Source organism: Stegostoma tigrinum, chromosome 4 (genome assembly GCF_030684315.1).
Source record: "Stegostoma tigrinum isolate sSteTig4 chromosome 4, sSteTig4.hap1, whole genome shotgun sequence".
NCBI classification, from domain to species: domain Eukaryota; kingdom Metazoa; phylum Chordata; class Chondrichthyes; order Orectolobiformes; family Stegostomatidae; genus Stegostoma; species Stegostoma tigrinum.
In genome coordinates this window covers 121,404,443-121,420,364 of record NC_081357.1, presented here as the reverse complement: position 1 = coordinate 121,420,364, position 15,922 = coordinate 121,404,443, and the positions used below count along the sequence as shown (strand labels likewise).

General features: G+C 38.3%; 1 long non-coding RNA gene across 3 annotated transcripts in view; it reads left to right on the top strand.

Annotated features, from left to right (window-relative positions):
- The first annotated feature begins 833 nt into the window (after nucleotides 1–833).
- LOC125452938 (uncharacterized) overlaps nucleotides 834–15,922 on the top strand; it is a 123,080-nt gene continuing 107,991 nt past the window's right edge. For all 3 annotated transcript variants that reach the window (XR_007247635.2, XR_007247634.2, XR_009445710.1), the window contains exon 1: nucleotides 834–903. This is a non-coding gene — a long non-coding RNA (uncharacterized LOC125452938). The remainder of the gene's footprint in view (nucleotides 904–15,922) is intronic.

Genomic DNA, 15,922 nt, shown 5'->3' with positions numbered 1-15,922 from the left:
GTCTCTCAGTTCTGATACCAAACATGTAAGTCTTTTTGCTACCTTCTCCAGTGCCTCCGTAGTTCAAGAAATGGTGCCAGAATGGTCTAATAATTGAATAAAAGATAATAATTTTATCTGTTAGAGAAGACAATTTCTTTGCCTTTCAATTCCATTCCTCCATAAATGATTCAGAGATATTTATTTGCATTATTTATGGTCTTAATAAGCTATATGTCTACTTCGACTATTCTTGGTAGAATCTGTACCCCTTAAGCCCATAGCACACCTCCCTCATTTTGACCTCCCTTCCCAAGAAATATGCGCTTTCCAGATTCTTTGCACCAAAACACATCACCTCAGTTATTTATGTTGAAATTATTTTCCCAATATGAAACAATTTGTCAGAAAGTCATTACAGATGTTTTCACTGGTAAGAAACAAACAAACTGTAGATCCTACACATAGAAGCCAGAAGAAAAATGTGTTGTTTGAAAATGTTAATATCTATCTCATGATCTGTGATTTCAGTTAAATACATTTTTGCAACTTTAGTTTCATGTAATGTTGAATGAAAACATATTTATTTATAAAACAATCAGAATTTGCTTTGGAAGCTGTGTCTTACATTTGGCTTTGCAACTGTCTGCATGAGGTGGAGGCCAATGCCAAAGAAGGCAAAGCAGCTCAAACCACAAGAAATGCACTAACCTGATGTAACTTTTCCATGTTTAGAAAAATCCATATTTAGCACTTGTACTTTTAAAAGGGAGGAGTTATCAAATTTAGAGTTACGTCAAGAACTGTATATGTTATAAATAGAGAAATATGCTTCAGTTGGAATCATTGCTTCAGTTGGCACTCCACAAATTCAGAGGATAATCCATTTGAGTTCTACATTGACTGTGGAGACAAATAATGCCAGTAGGTTTGAGCTTCTGTTTATAATCAATTCCTTCACATGCTTCCGAGACTCGTGAGCAATGAGGATTCAATTCGTTCATACTGTATGTGGTTTATTTTAACTATTTTCTGGCAAATGTTGCCATCTGTTTTAGTAGTCATTTATGAACTTTCTAAAATGATTTGTTATGCTACTAAAATTTGGCACCTAACTTCAATGATAATTAATTATAGAAGTTTCTCAGGTAACATTTGAATGTTACCAGAAAGTGCAAAAGTAATTTTAACTTTTCAACAATCTTAACTTGATAATATTTTTGAGCAATACTATTGACTCCAAAAGCATACCTTTCTACCAAAGCTTCCAATAGTTCCTATTGATGCTGTTATAGATTTGAACGTGAAACATGGATTACAAACAAATCTGTGTTGTTCTGCTATTACTGTGACTCTGGTCTATGGAACAGTATAAAATAAATATGCTTTCATAAGGAAAAATTTAAAAAGCCATGGAAATACATTTAAACATTTCATCAGCTCTTTCAGCAGTTTATACTAAAATATACGAAACTCTTGGAAAGCTTAACACAAAGCTTTAACAATTTTCTTTGAAAGTGGGTATCTCTCATAATGAAATCTAATTTTTGTCCTTGAAATTACTGTGCTGTTCCTCTGCCAAAAATAGAAAGAATGAATTTTAGCATGTGCAATATGTGTGTTAATACTATGGGGTGTCATTTATTTTTCCTGTAGGTTTTCTCAGGAACGTCCTATGACAGAATTTGAGATCAAGTACTGAAAAAGTGCAGGGTAGCAGTTTGAGAGCCTGTGCTGTCAGCTTTACAGGACTGACAGGTAGCTCATGAAAGCAGTCCTTTGCCTTAGTCATAACATATTTAAAATTCAATGTGGCATGCACTTAATGCCATAGTGAGTACTTTATCCGCTTAGAGAACATAAGAAAAACTGACTACCACATTGTGAAGTAGATTTGTTGCAAGATTACCAGGTGCATGAAATGTCATTATGAAGTGTTTAGATATGTTATGAAAATAATATAATTTCATTACGTCTTGGAAATTTAAGTATTTAATTAATCAGGAGAATTTTCAGATTGCATTTGAATCTATTTAAAAACAAACAAAGAACCTGTTCAATTCCTATCATTGTGATTAAAGAAAATTGAAAAAAGGTAAAGATGCCATAGCCCTACTGGGCCATAGATTGGTCTCTTGATGGAGAGATTGTGGTTTAACCTGAGGGTTAGCACAGCTTGAGTGAGGGACAAAGCTGAGAAACAGACATCTTCATAGTAACTTCAGCTGATGTGGGAATTGAGCCTGCATCACAATCCAGGCAACTGAACTAACCAAACCCTTAAAGATAAATATTGAAAGGGTTTTTTTCTTAAAACTTCAAAAGAAAATACTGAAAGCTGTACAAAAAGTACTGGTTAATGAAACATAAAGGCACAGCTGTTGTAGTAAAAAAATGTTAATGCAGGAATTGGAAAGCTTTCATGAGATGTACAAAAACTAATCCTATCCATCTCATTGACATTCCAAGAGCACTAATTATGCACACATACCCATCAAAGTAGTTATGCCACTGGTACAGGTCAATTAAAAGCTTGGTTTGCAATGATCACATTTATCAATACTACAAAAATGGTTATTATTTTTACCTCAAACAAAAGAGCCCTGCAATAATCGAGAACTTGAAACCCATGCATGTTTAGTTCCTAAATTGAAAGAAACCGTAGCTTATACAGTGATGTGGAGAGTTGGGGGTGGGGATTTTAACATTCTGATAGTGTGTGGGTAAATCCTTATGCCTGGGCTTCCTCATATGCTGTAGAGTTTGACAGGTATCTCTCCCAAAATAAGCTGAATGACAAGCTTGGCTCCCAGTTAGATGGTAAGTATGTGGAGAGTGCCAGAAGACAAGCTCACCTTGATGACCTATTCTAAAATTGAAGGTTGTGGACTGTATGATCACATTCAGATGTTCTGAGTGACTAGAGGTTGCCATGCTTGGTTATTGTGGTGATTGGGAAGTGTAGGGGTTTAGGGAGGGTGTGTTGCTGGCAATCCTATTCATGGAACTGACCCCTAACCTCAGATGGTGTCCCATTCATGATTGGGTCCAGGGTGAACTCAAATCCCTGAGTTGGGAGAGTCAGATCCCAGGGGTTTCCAGTCCAAAGGTTCTTCAAATCCCAGAATAGCCTCCAGTCTATGGCCAATGTGGTAGAGAAAAGTTGGAATTAGATTGCAGTAAAGTGTTCTTGCTGGCCCACAAGAAGTGTTGAGCTCATCCTCTGGCACTCCCCATATATTTACCATCCAACTGGGAGCCAAGCTTGTCATTCAGCTTATTTTGGGAGAGATACCTGTCAAACTCTACAGAATATGGGAAAGCCCAGGCATAAGGATTTACCCACACACTATCAGAATGTTAAAATCCCCACCCCCAACTCTCCATATCACTGTATAAGCTACAGTTTCTTTCAATTTAGGAAATAAACATGTTTGGATTTCAAATTCTCGATTATTGGAAGGCTCTTTTGTTTGAGGTAAAAGTAATAACCATTGCTGTAGCACAAGAAGTGCTGTGAAGACACTGCCTTTCCTGAGTTTACTTTTGTCTCACCAACTGCCAGGTTTCCTGAGGCTGAGGAAATTTAGGCTAGATACAGTTAAACCAGTCTATTTGTTTCATCTGATCTGAATCCCCAAATCAGTGGATTTTGGTCAACTTTCTGATATACTTGTATCTCTTTCCATTTAATTCCCCTTAGTCCCCAATTCCACTGACCCACCCAGGCCAAAATATCCATTAGCAGCTCTCAGAGACGTTCCTTAAATCTGATTGGTTGAAGAGAATTACTACCTCAGGTAGAGACACTGATAGAGGGTACTGGATTGGATCAGCAACTGGATTGGAACAAAAATACATTCTAAAGCCCACTAAACCTTTGTTGGCAGCTGTTAAGTGAAGTGAAACTGTGTCATTCCTTTGCCACTGACTGCAAAATCAAGGTCCTCATCTATGAGCATGTTACTTACCCAGTGATAAGAAGCTGTTTAATCAATGGAGCAAACACGAGTCATTTGATGGAGCCAAGAGGAAAATTTTCATCAGTAATTCATAAACAATTAAATTAACATAGAATATCCATCTTTTATTATCTTGCTCTCTTCTCCCCCTGAAAGATTGCATTGATGTGTTTATTTAATTAATAGAGTAAAGAAGAGGTCGTAACGTAACATTTTGGCTAATAAAGGTCATACAAATACTATTCGCAAATTTCAACATAATCAAAGCACGTTGATTGCATTAGCTTTGCAAATTTGTCTTCTCCATATAAAACATTTTGCTTAAATATAATTTCCTAAGGAAATTCCTTGCAGGGACTCCAAGGTTACACTTGCATAGATGGATGCAAGGATATCTTACCTGTCTGTGAGGGTATTTTCTTGAGTTGTACTTTAGAACTTTTTGTTCCCAGAGTGAGTCGAGAGAAAGTGACATTGATGGCTTATCACTGCATTTGAGTCAAATCTGCCCCTGGATAACTCATTTCAGATATTACTAACTCAGAGACGTTAGTTAGTAAGTTTGCAAAAAATACAGGAAGTGAATCAAAAGTTTGGCAGTAGAAGTGCAGGTAGCAACAGAATACAGAAGTTGCAAATAATAACAATGTGAATCTAGCAATACAGCATGGGAATGCTTTCAGAGAGGAACTGATGATTGACAGAAGGCATTGAAAACATTCTTTGAGACTGCCTAGAGCAACCTGCATCAGCTGGCTTAAAATGTGCAACAGCACAACTTTGGTATCACTTTGGTCCTACCGGAGAAAATTATGTAAATACTGAAGGTAATGGAGTGTGTTTTATCTTTCTGGGCACCTCTAGCAAAGCCTCAAAGCAGGAGAGGAACAAGAGTCAAAGAGTGTTCTCTCAGAAGCTCTGCAAATAGCACTACAGAGAGTTTGAGCAGGCAGTTACAAAAGTATGACACAATTACTTCAGCCAGATGGAAAGACTGAAAATTACAAATTTCAGGAGGGGCCTAAAAGATAATGCCACAAATTGAAAAGGAGTTTTTTTATTTTTGTAGATAAAATGTGCATGATTTCATTTAAAAATAATTAGCTGGTCAGTGCTAGATTGTGTCCATTACTGAAAATAGACCCCAAAATCCCACACCAAAGCTATTTCTTAGATGTGGTACTTTTTTTTGTCCTACTGCCTTCCTGCAGCCGTGCACCTTCATTGCATTCTCACTGCTTGGAGAAGACGTTTTATGATTCATTCATAAGATGTGGGCATCTCTAACTAGGCCAGCATTTGTTTCTCATCCCCAAATGCTTTTGAGAAGGTAGTAATCGGTCCTGTTGAGCCACTCTTAGGCTGGAACAATGCTCATAGTATTATTTAGAAGGGAGTTCCAGGATTTTGACCTAAAAGAAAACATAGTAAGTTGGAAATAAACATGCAACGAGCAACCCCAGTGACTGTCTCAGTCTTAGTCACCAGTCATGACTACAGAGCAGAAATTATAGAGATAAAGTGGTGCAATGGTTAAATTAGGAGCTAGAGAGAGGCTTTTGAATTCAAAGCATTGAGAGATTGTGTCTCAATGTTAATCAATATGAAGAAATAAAAATGTTAGTGCAGGACAACAATCATATGCCAGAGATTTAGGAAATTCATGATCTTTGGATAGTATTGGAAGCTAGTAAAGTATTTGAGACTAGAAATGACAAAGGCAGGGTTTCAACCATAAAGATTCAGAAGTAGGAGAGCAGGAATTCAACACTTCAGTGATGAGAATAACTTGTCATGGAATTTGTAAGGTTATTAGCTTTAAATTTTAGCTCAAGAATAAATCTGCTACCAAAGTTGGCTCATCCTAATAACGTCTGACAGGGGAATGCAGTTATTGAGAAAGATATATAGTTTGTGTATGGATAGAAGTGGTGTCTTTGCTCTTCCCAGTATTAAGTTCACAAAGAGTTACCAAAGAGGTTTAACAGCACAGAAGACAGTTAAACAGCTCTAATTTTGTAACTCTTCCACAATGTTCTTGATCTTTATCACTCTTCTGTGAAACTTCTCCAGCCCACTGCATTTCTTTAAATGTTATATCAATACAACAGTGATGTCATTCTCATTTCATCTGAGTTTATAACTGGAGTAGGTTTAACTCTGCAAATGGGGTTGTACACTGGTAAGCAGAGCTTGAAATTACATGTGAGATTTACATAGCTGTTAACACAATTATATACTGACTTACTCTCAAGGACAAGGGTCAGCCAATATGTACTGAAAACTGACAGGAAATGGATGTATTCACATGACATTAAAATCTCACTCAGTACATTTTGCCTATTTGACTGCAGTATATTTTCCAGATTTAAACTTAATTTTCATTAAAGTTTTCTTTTGGTAATAAAACTGAAATAACTCCTCAGAGGCCAGTAGCTAGTTAGCTAGTCACCTAGTCACCCAGTCACCTGTCACCTGTCACCTGTCACCTGTCACCTGTCACCTGTCACCTGTCACTTACATGTGGGGAGTCCTTGACACTGATCCAGCTCCCTCAGAGCCAGTTGTCAGAGTGAACAGAACCCTTGACACTCCTGTTTATATCTGTCAGCTGGGGCTCACTGATTGGACCAGATTAACAGCCCCAATCAGGGAACTCATATTCTATAAGGTCCACCTGGCTGACCCCATTACAAAAATAAGTGTAACAGTACTGACTTCATTATATGGTTAATTTGGGTTGATATCAGGGCACATTATAATCATTGGAAGAAAGAGTTCCTAGTAAAAAAATTTCAGAACATTTTGTTCTTACTTTCGTAGCTAATTAACATTAATGGTTCTAAAGATGGTTGCTCTGGGAACTCATTTGCACTTTATAATAATTAGTGTTGATCTTCTGAGATTAATGCAGCCAAAGGAGCTTTAATCAGCTTCTGAACTGACCTAAGAATATTGCAGTCTAGATGCTGGGTTAGTGATTAAGTAGTTGATGTTAATGTTTTCCACAATCGTATGGGATGATGCACGAGGGAGGTCAAAATGGGCATTAGTTCCCGGGCTGGATTTTAATTCTCCTGACTTTAAGCTTGTCTTTTACATACAGAAGGATTTAAGAGAAATGAAAAATCCCTGGCTCAATTATGTCAATGGTATTGCAGAAATATTTTTCCTTGAACATGTTTTTGCTTACAAAATACACATTAACATTCACACCAAAGTGTTTGAAATGGTATTGTGTTGACAATTGTATTTTATGACTTTATTTACATTTTTGATTTCCATTTGTAATATGAGTGTTAACAGATATAATCTTACAAATAATGATATCCGAGTTAGTGTTATCTCTGAAAATCCTATGACAATCTATAAGTATAGAAATTTAGCTATTGTAGATAGATGATCCCAGAATATAGATCAGTGTGCAGTATATAGACCCTGAGTATAAAAAGATGGACTATTTGGTCAGGACCAAATAAGCAGCAAACTTGGGTTGTCAGGTAAAATGACCTGAAAAAAGAATGAGAGATAGCAAAAGGTACTAGCTTGTATAATTCTAACTTTCTTCTATTGAACGTGTTGAGCATATAATTCTTGGATAACTACTGTTTTCATTCATTCATCCATGGAATGAGGGTATTGCTGGCTGGGCTAGCATTTTTTGCTCATCCGGGGGCATAGATAAGTGTCAAGCAATTGCTGTGGGTCCAGACCAGGAAAGAATTGCAATTTCCTTCCCAAATGGGAATTAGTCAACTAGGTGGGATATGTACCAGCATACATGTGACAGAGCAGAACTCCACTTTATTCTTTCCCAGCCCTTTTACACCAAGGTTAGGATTCTCTGTAGGACCAGAATGAATGCATTATCTGTGTAAAGACTGCTCAGTATTTCCCACCCCAAGGTGGCTGTGGAACATAGCCTTCCAAAGATAAAAGGGAAATTAAGAGGAGAATCCAATATGGGGAAAAAATACAGAGCTGATCTTCACTAGTTGAATTGCTCCCTCCTTTTGCATCATGAACTTTTCCAATTTCAGGCTGGATTATGGACTGTTCTCTCTTTTGTTATGTAAGACTGCTTTGTTATTTCACTCTTAATCTGTAAAACTGCTAAAACTCCTCAGTAAAGTTTTCCGTAACATTGAACATGGCATAATTTCTGTTCAATCTGTAACATTTTGAGACCTGTTTTAGTTCACTCAATGACTAAGCATTCACAGCTCGCTGGAAGTGGATATTTTTAAAGATTCACAACACTTATAAACAAAAAAAATTCCTCTTCATCTCAGTGTCTGATTTCTACTTCTGAGACTGTGACCTCTAATTAAAGGGAAACATCCACTCAGCATCAGCCCTATCAATTTCCTTTTTTATACATGTTTCTCTGACATAACTTCTAAATTCTAAGGATTAGAGAACTATTCTACTTAAATCTTTCTTCACAGGACAATCCCCTTATCTCTGACATCATTTTATTGAATCTTGGTTGAACTCCCTCTATGTCCTTCCTTAGGTAAGGAGGCCAAAACTAAACACAATGCCTCAGGTATGGACTCACCAGATTCCTGTACTATTTCATTCCAATCCCTTTTGTAATATGAGTTGACATATATTTCTTTTACGAATTGCTAGCTACATGTTACCTTCCTGTCCAAGGACAAACCTCCCCCTCTGAAAATTGACATTTCACAGTCCCTCAGCATTTAAAAAATATTCAGTTTCCTTTTTATTTAACCAAAGTGACTAATTTCATATTCTATTGCATTTATTGCAAGCTTGTGCACTCACTTATTTACCTTTGTTGTATTCTTTTACAGCCTTTATGCACCTTTACCACAGCTTACTTTCCCTAGTGTCATACATTTGGATATATTACATAATCACGTCATCTAAGTTATTGATGAGGATTGTTAGTTGCTAAGACCCAAGGTCTGATCCTTACCTATGAACTCCTGCTTATTCTTATTCACTGTTTTCTGTCAGATAATGCATGTTAATGTATACCTCAATCCCATGAACTCGGGTTTATTTAATGATCTCTTGATTGGCAGTTTACTAAATGCTTCTAAAATCCAAGTGGACAGATCCACTAGCTCTTATTATCTAGAATTGAAACATCAGCTTGCTCTCTCTCTCCATGGATGCCATCTGACCCACTGTGATCTCCAGCATTTGTTGTTTTCAGTACAGATACCAACATCTGCAGTAATTTGTTCCTCCTCTTTTTATCTATCTTGCTAATTACATCTGTTATGGACCAGACCAAACCCCCTAAAAATATTCAGAAGAGAACCAAGCCCCTAACTTTTTCTTATTTTAAATGTAAAGGTGTTACATTCCAGGTGCAATTTGATTGTTCAAACAACCAGATTAAAAGCCAAACACACTTTATTTCATCCACTGTGGTTAAAATACAACAAAAGAAAGAAGAAATTGGAGTAACACTTGGAAAACATAACGGAATAATAGATAACTATTACTAATTAACTGTTCCAATATAGCAACATTCCATTAACACAACCTTGGAAAAGGCAAAATGAGAAAATAGATTGTTTCACATGTAATGCAGAGTAGAGCTGGAGGAATACAGCAGGCCAGTCAGCATCAAAGGAGCAGGAAAGTCAATGTTTCATACCGGGACCCTTCTTCATCAACTTTCCTGCTCCTCTGATGCTGTCTGGCCTGCTGTGTACCTCCAGCTCCACACTGTACTGTCTTTGAATCCAGTATCTGCTGTTCTTGTTATCTCTTGTCACACATGCAACTCCGATAGCAAGCAGAGGACCTCCAGCTTTTGGCTGTAACCAAGAGAGGGAGGAAAATTGTTTTCACTCCTCAAGACCCCAACAGCAACTGCTACTGAAAGCCTAAGATAATAAAAATCCTGGTTTTGCACGAGTGAGCTTGGCCACAGCCATTCAGGCTGCTTCTATTGTTCCAACTTAAAGCAAAAACCCAAGGCTTCACAAGTTGCTTGTCTTCTCATAGACTGCTTGGCACCTGTACTCCAATCTCTCTCTCTCTCTCTAAAAGAAACCATGAAAAATTATACCTCTTAAAGCCATAGTATCCTCAAAAAAAACATGATTCATCAAACACAATTTTGTTTTTCTGAAATAAATTGACAATTATATTATAATCTTCGTCTACCTAATAATAGATTCTAGCATCTTCATTTCTACAGTTGTTAAGTAAACTGGCCTATAGTTCCTTATATTCTCTCTTCTTTCATTCCAAATGCAGTGATATTTTCTATCTTCCAAGCCACAGGGGCCACTCCAGTAACTGGGAAATTCATGAAAACTAATGCATCCAATATCTTTGGAGTCACCCCTCTCAAAGCATTAGAATATAGATCCAAGGCTTTTGATTCTATTCATTTCTCCAGAACAACAAATTTCCTAATATCAATAGCATTAGATGAGATTCCCTACAGTGTGGAAACAGACCCTTTGGCCTAACAAGTCCACACTGACCCTTGAAGCATCGCATCCAGGTCCATCCCCCTATAACCCAGACACTCCTGAACACTACGGGCAATTTAGCATGGCCAATCCACCTAGCCTGCACACCTTTGGACTATGGGAGGAAACCCACACGGACATGGGGAGAATGTGCAAACTCCGCACAGACAGTTGCCCGAGGCTGGAATTGAACCCGGCTCCCTGGAGCTGTGAGGCTGCAGTGCTAACCACTGAGCCACCGGGCTGCCCTATTAGTTTGAGAATTCTTTTTGCACCTTCTTCCATGAAACTGATAAAAAGTAATTGGTTAATGTCCCAGGTATTTCCTTAAGCCCTATTATCACTGCCTGTTGAGTAGAGCAGAAGAAGCAGACAGAAGACAAATGACTTGTGAAGCCTTAGATAACAAGGTGTAGAGCTGGATGAACACACCAGGCCAAGCAGTACCTTAGGAGCAGGAAAGCTGACGTTTCCTGCTTGGCCTGTTGTGTTCCTCCAGCTCTACACCTTGTTATCTCGGATTCTCCAGCATCTGCAGCTCCTATTATCTCTGATTATTTCTGTGAAGCCTTGGATTTTTGTTTTAAGTTAGAACAGTAGAAGCAGCCTGAATGGCTGTGGTCAATCTTCCTCGCACAGAACCAGGATTTTTATTTTCTTAGGCTTTCAGTAGCAGTTGCTGTTGGGGTCTTGAAAAAGTGAAAATTACTTTTTTCTAAAGAAGGGTCCTGATCCGAAACATCAACTTTCCTGCTCCTCTGCTGCTGCCTCACCTGCTGTGTTCCTACAACTCCATACTGTGTTATCTCTGACTCCAGCATCAGCTGTGAGAAGTCAGAATATCATTGTCAATACTGGGTATTCGTGAATATATCCTGTTCTATATTCCGAGCTGTGATTGGAAGTTTATCGGAAAAAGATATAATGACATTGATGACAACTGCAGGCCTGTACAACAGTATTATACAGCAATATTTTAAAGTGAAGATTTGCTGAATGAAAAATGAGTGACACTCCATTGAATTGGCATCAGAGAATTGACATAAAAATGTTTATTGTTCATGTTCTGATATTGTAAGCAATTTTAAAGCTCATACAATGAGTATAAGTTTAAAGCAACTTTCCCTCATTTTAAATGATTAAGTAACTAAAAGGATACAGTACAATTCCTAAATTCTAACATACCACTCAGTGATTTTAGAACGTTACTTTCAAAAGTTGTTCGATTTTCTTTAATAGTAATGCACTTGGCTTCCAGGATATGTTTAGTTTAGGATGTGTATTTGTCTCCTCTTAGTTGTCGAGATTAAATGGTTTGCTGTGTAAAAATAGTTACTGAGGGAAAACAATTTATGACTCAGTGCAGTCTATTGCACTTGTCCTGCTGAGGATCAAGCTAATATGCTGAGCTTAAAGTTATCTCAGCAATCAAGCCTGTTTCAGCAGGCTGCATTTTCTACACAGGGTAATTTAAAGCAAATAAATATCTCATCTCGAATAGATTATTGAGATGAATAATGTTTTGTTATGGATGCACATCCTCTGATGTGGAGCTAGTCTTGAGTTATTAAATTTCTCATTTGTGAAAGGGTCAGTAAGAGGGTTCAGTCTGGCGTGGAAAGTCTTTGAAAATCCACTTCCAATTGCACCAAAAGCCTTTCCACACCTCCCCCTCATGGTCTCAATTGACTACCCTGAAAAAATATTCCAATTATATCAGGATATCATCTCCAAAATTTACATCTTCCTGATCACAATCGTGGCTGTGTTACTGAAATATATGGGCTATAGATTTCAGACACTGCAGAGCATAGTGCAATTATTGGTTGCAAAACCATACTCCTCTGTTCCAATTTTTTCTTCAATAGATTATTTAATATTCATTGCAGAAATCCTTTGAAGCAGTGCCCATTCCATTGGCCTTACTATGCAGGTTTCCACTGACTTATTGTAATGTAATCATAGCTAAGTTGGAGCAGCTTCAAGGAATTTTCAGATCATTACTTTTAAGTGTGTAATTAACTCATACAAAACATTGGAACATTATTAACTTACCACCTTCATTCCACAGAATGAACATTTTTAAACTCTTGTCACACTAAACATTACAAGTTAACAACTTCATGACTATTTACAAACAATATTTCTAAAAACGTATCCATGTGACATTCATTACATGACTCAAAAACATTAAAACATATGTTGTTTCAGTAACTTGAGATTACAATGAAATTGTGTTGTACTTATTTTAAGACAAAACTTTTCTATCCATTTTCTGGTTGTGGCTACAATTGGTTTGGTTTGCACTCACTCTTCATGCGAAGATACGAGGGGGTCACTTCTTTGACAGCTGCTGGGCTATTTGGTGGTGGGTTTCATAGATAAATAAATTGTTAAGCCACTGCAGAGGGTAGTTAAGTGTCAATCACGCTTAATTTTAATTGGAGTCACAAATAGGACGGATAGAGTGGAACATAGAACACAGAACATTACAGCACAGTACAGGCCCTTCGGCCCTCGATGTTGTGCCGACCTGTCAGACCGATCTCAAGCCCATCTAACCTACACTATTCCATGTACGTCCACTTAAATGTACCTAAAGTTGGCGAATCTACTACCATTGCAGGCAAAGCGTTCCATTCCCTTACTACTCTCTGAGTAAAGAAACTACCTCTGACATCTGTCCTATATCTTTCACCCCTCAATTTAAAGCTATGCCCCCTCGTGCTCGCCATCACCATCCTAGGAAAAAGGCTCTCCCTATCCACCCTATCTAACCCTCTGATTATTTTATATGTTTCAATTAAGTCACCTCTCAACCTTCTTCTCTCTAATGAAAACAGCCTCAAGTCCCTCAGCCTTTCCTCGTAAGACCTTCCTTCCATACCAGGCAACATCCTAGTAAATCTCCTCTGCACCCTTTCCAAAGCTTCCACATCCTTCTTATAATGCGGTGACCAGAACTGTACGCAATACTCCAAGTGTGGCCACACCAGAGTTTTGTACAGCTGCAGCATAACCTCTTGGTTCCGGAACTCGATCCCTCTATAAATAAAAGCTAAATCACTGTATTCCTTCTTAACAGCCCTGTCAACCTGGGTGGCAACTTTCAAGGATCTGTGTACATGGACACCGAGATCTCTCTGCTCATCTACACTACGAAGAATCTTACCATTAGACCTGTACTTTGCCTTCCGGTTACTCCTACCAAAGTGCATCACCTCACACTTGTCTGCATTAAACTTCATTTGCCACCTCTCAGCCCAGCTCTGCAGCTTATCTATGTCTCTCTGCAACCTACAGCATGTTTCGTCACTACCCACAACTCCACCGACCTTAGTGTCGTCTGCAAATTTACTAACCCATCCTTCTACGCCCAACTTCCAGGTCATTTATTAAAATGACAAACAGCAGTGGACCCAACACTGACCCTTGCGGTACACCACTAATAACTGGCCTCCAGGATGAACATTTCCCATCAACTACCACCCTCTGTCTTCTTTCAGCAAGCCAATTTCCGATCCAAACTGCTATATCTCCCACAATCCCATTCCTCCGCATTTTGTACAATAGCCTACTGTGGGGAACCTTATTGAACGCCTTGCTGAAATCCATATACACCACATCAACCGGTTTACTCTCATCTACCTGTTTGGTCACCTTCGCAAAGAACAAAGAGTAAAGATGGCAGATTTCTTTCTCCAAAAATCATTATTGCGATAAACGGGTTTCTATGAAAACCAGATTTATGAAAATAAATTCAAACTCTGAAACAGTGATAGTGGGATTTCAAGTCATTATCTCTAAATTATTATTTCAAGTCATTTGATTGCTTGTCCACTACATTACCAATGCAGGTCCCATATTCCAACCTAGTGGTGTACTGCTTCTGAATCTCCAGTTACAGTTTGTAGACGTTATGCTGTGAAGCAAAGGCTGCGATAATAAGCTGCAAAATCTGTTTCAAAACCTGGATGTACAACTAGATTCTACATAGTGAATTTCTGAACTTGGTTGCAGGCATATGCCAGCAACACAAGCGTGCAAGTGAGGGAGCTCAGGGTATGTGTCAGAATTTTATCAAAACACACTGCACAGAATTCTTCAAATCATTTCACTTGTCTGCAAAATTTACTGAAATTAAAGTGCGACTTCCTTGCCTGAAAATCTTGGTTATTTGCGCCAGCACCGAAAATAATGAGTATGCAGCACTAGGCAATATGTTCTGAGTTACCAGGTCCCTGCTTTCACAACTTAAAGGGGCATCACCTTCTTCATTTATTCCTGCTATCATTATTTTGCAATTAGAGATCTGACTACACACTGTGGAACAGGTGGGACTCTCAACTGTGCCTCCTACCACTGCACTACAAGAAGCCTTTTGTCGGCTTAATTGAATTTGGGTTGGGTTGCTTCATCCAATTTTTTTTCCTATTACCTATGACCTGTTAATCTCAGGATATTTCATTTTTATGTGCAACACTTCTTGCATGTCACCCAGACGTTCTGCCATTATCGAAGCTACGCAGGAGGGCAACATGCAAGAACAAAAGAACAAAAGCCACCCCATCTTTCAATAAGATCATGGCTGATCTTTTTGTGCACTTAGGTCCACGTACATGCCCGCTCGCCAGAATATTTACTTCCTTTACTGTTCAAAATCTACCTTTCTTTGCCTTAAAAACATTCAACAAAGTCTCCTCAAATGCTTTGCTGGGCAGGCAATTCCACAGATTTACAGGCCTTTGGGTGAAGAAGTTTATCTTCAACTCAGTCCTAAATCTGCTTCCCTTTATTTTGAGGCAATTCCCCCTAGTTCTAGTTTTGCCAGTCAGTGGAAACAACCTCCCTGCTTTAATCTTATCTATTTCCTTCAAAATTTTATATGTTTCTACAAGATGCCCCCACATTCTCCTAAATTCCAGGGAGTACAGTCCCAGTCTACTTATTATCTCCTCAGAAACCAAATCTCTCAGTTCCAGAATAATCAGAGTCAATACAGTGTAGAACTGGAGGAACACAACAGGCCAGGCAACATCAAAGGAGCAGGAAAGTTAATGTTTCTGGGTTTATGCCACTCACTAGGACTTGTGGAGAGTGTAATTCCAGAATCGACCTGGTAAAGCTCCTCTGCACTCCCTCCAGCACCAGTACATTCTTTCTCAGGCAAGGAGACCAAAACTGTTCACAGTGTTCTCAGTGTGGCCTCACCAGCACCCTATCCAGCTGTAGCATAACCTTCCTGTTTTTAAACTTTGTAATTCTAGCAATGAGGAACAATATTCCGCTTGTATTCTTAATTACCTGCTTACACTTGCAAATCAACCTTTTATGATTCATTTCTAGAAGATACATCAAAATTAAACTTTTCTGATTTTCTGAGGTGGGTGATACAGATTAAAATTATCATAATAGGTGAGACCATCTTGGAATGCTACAGGACAATACTTTCCCGTTTGTGTCTGGTTTCTTCCAGTACCAGCCCATTCCTGTACCAGCCTATTCCAGTACCAG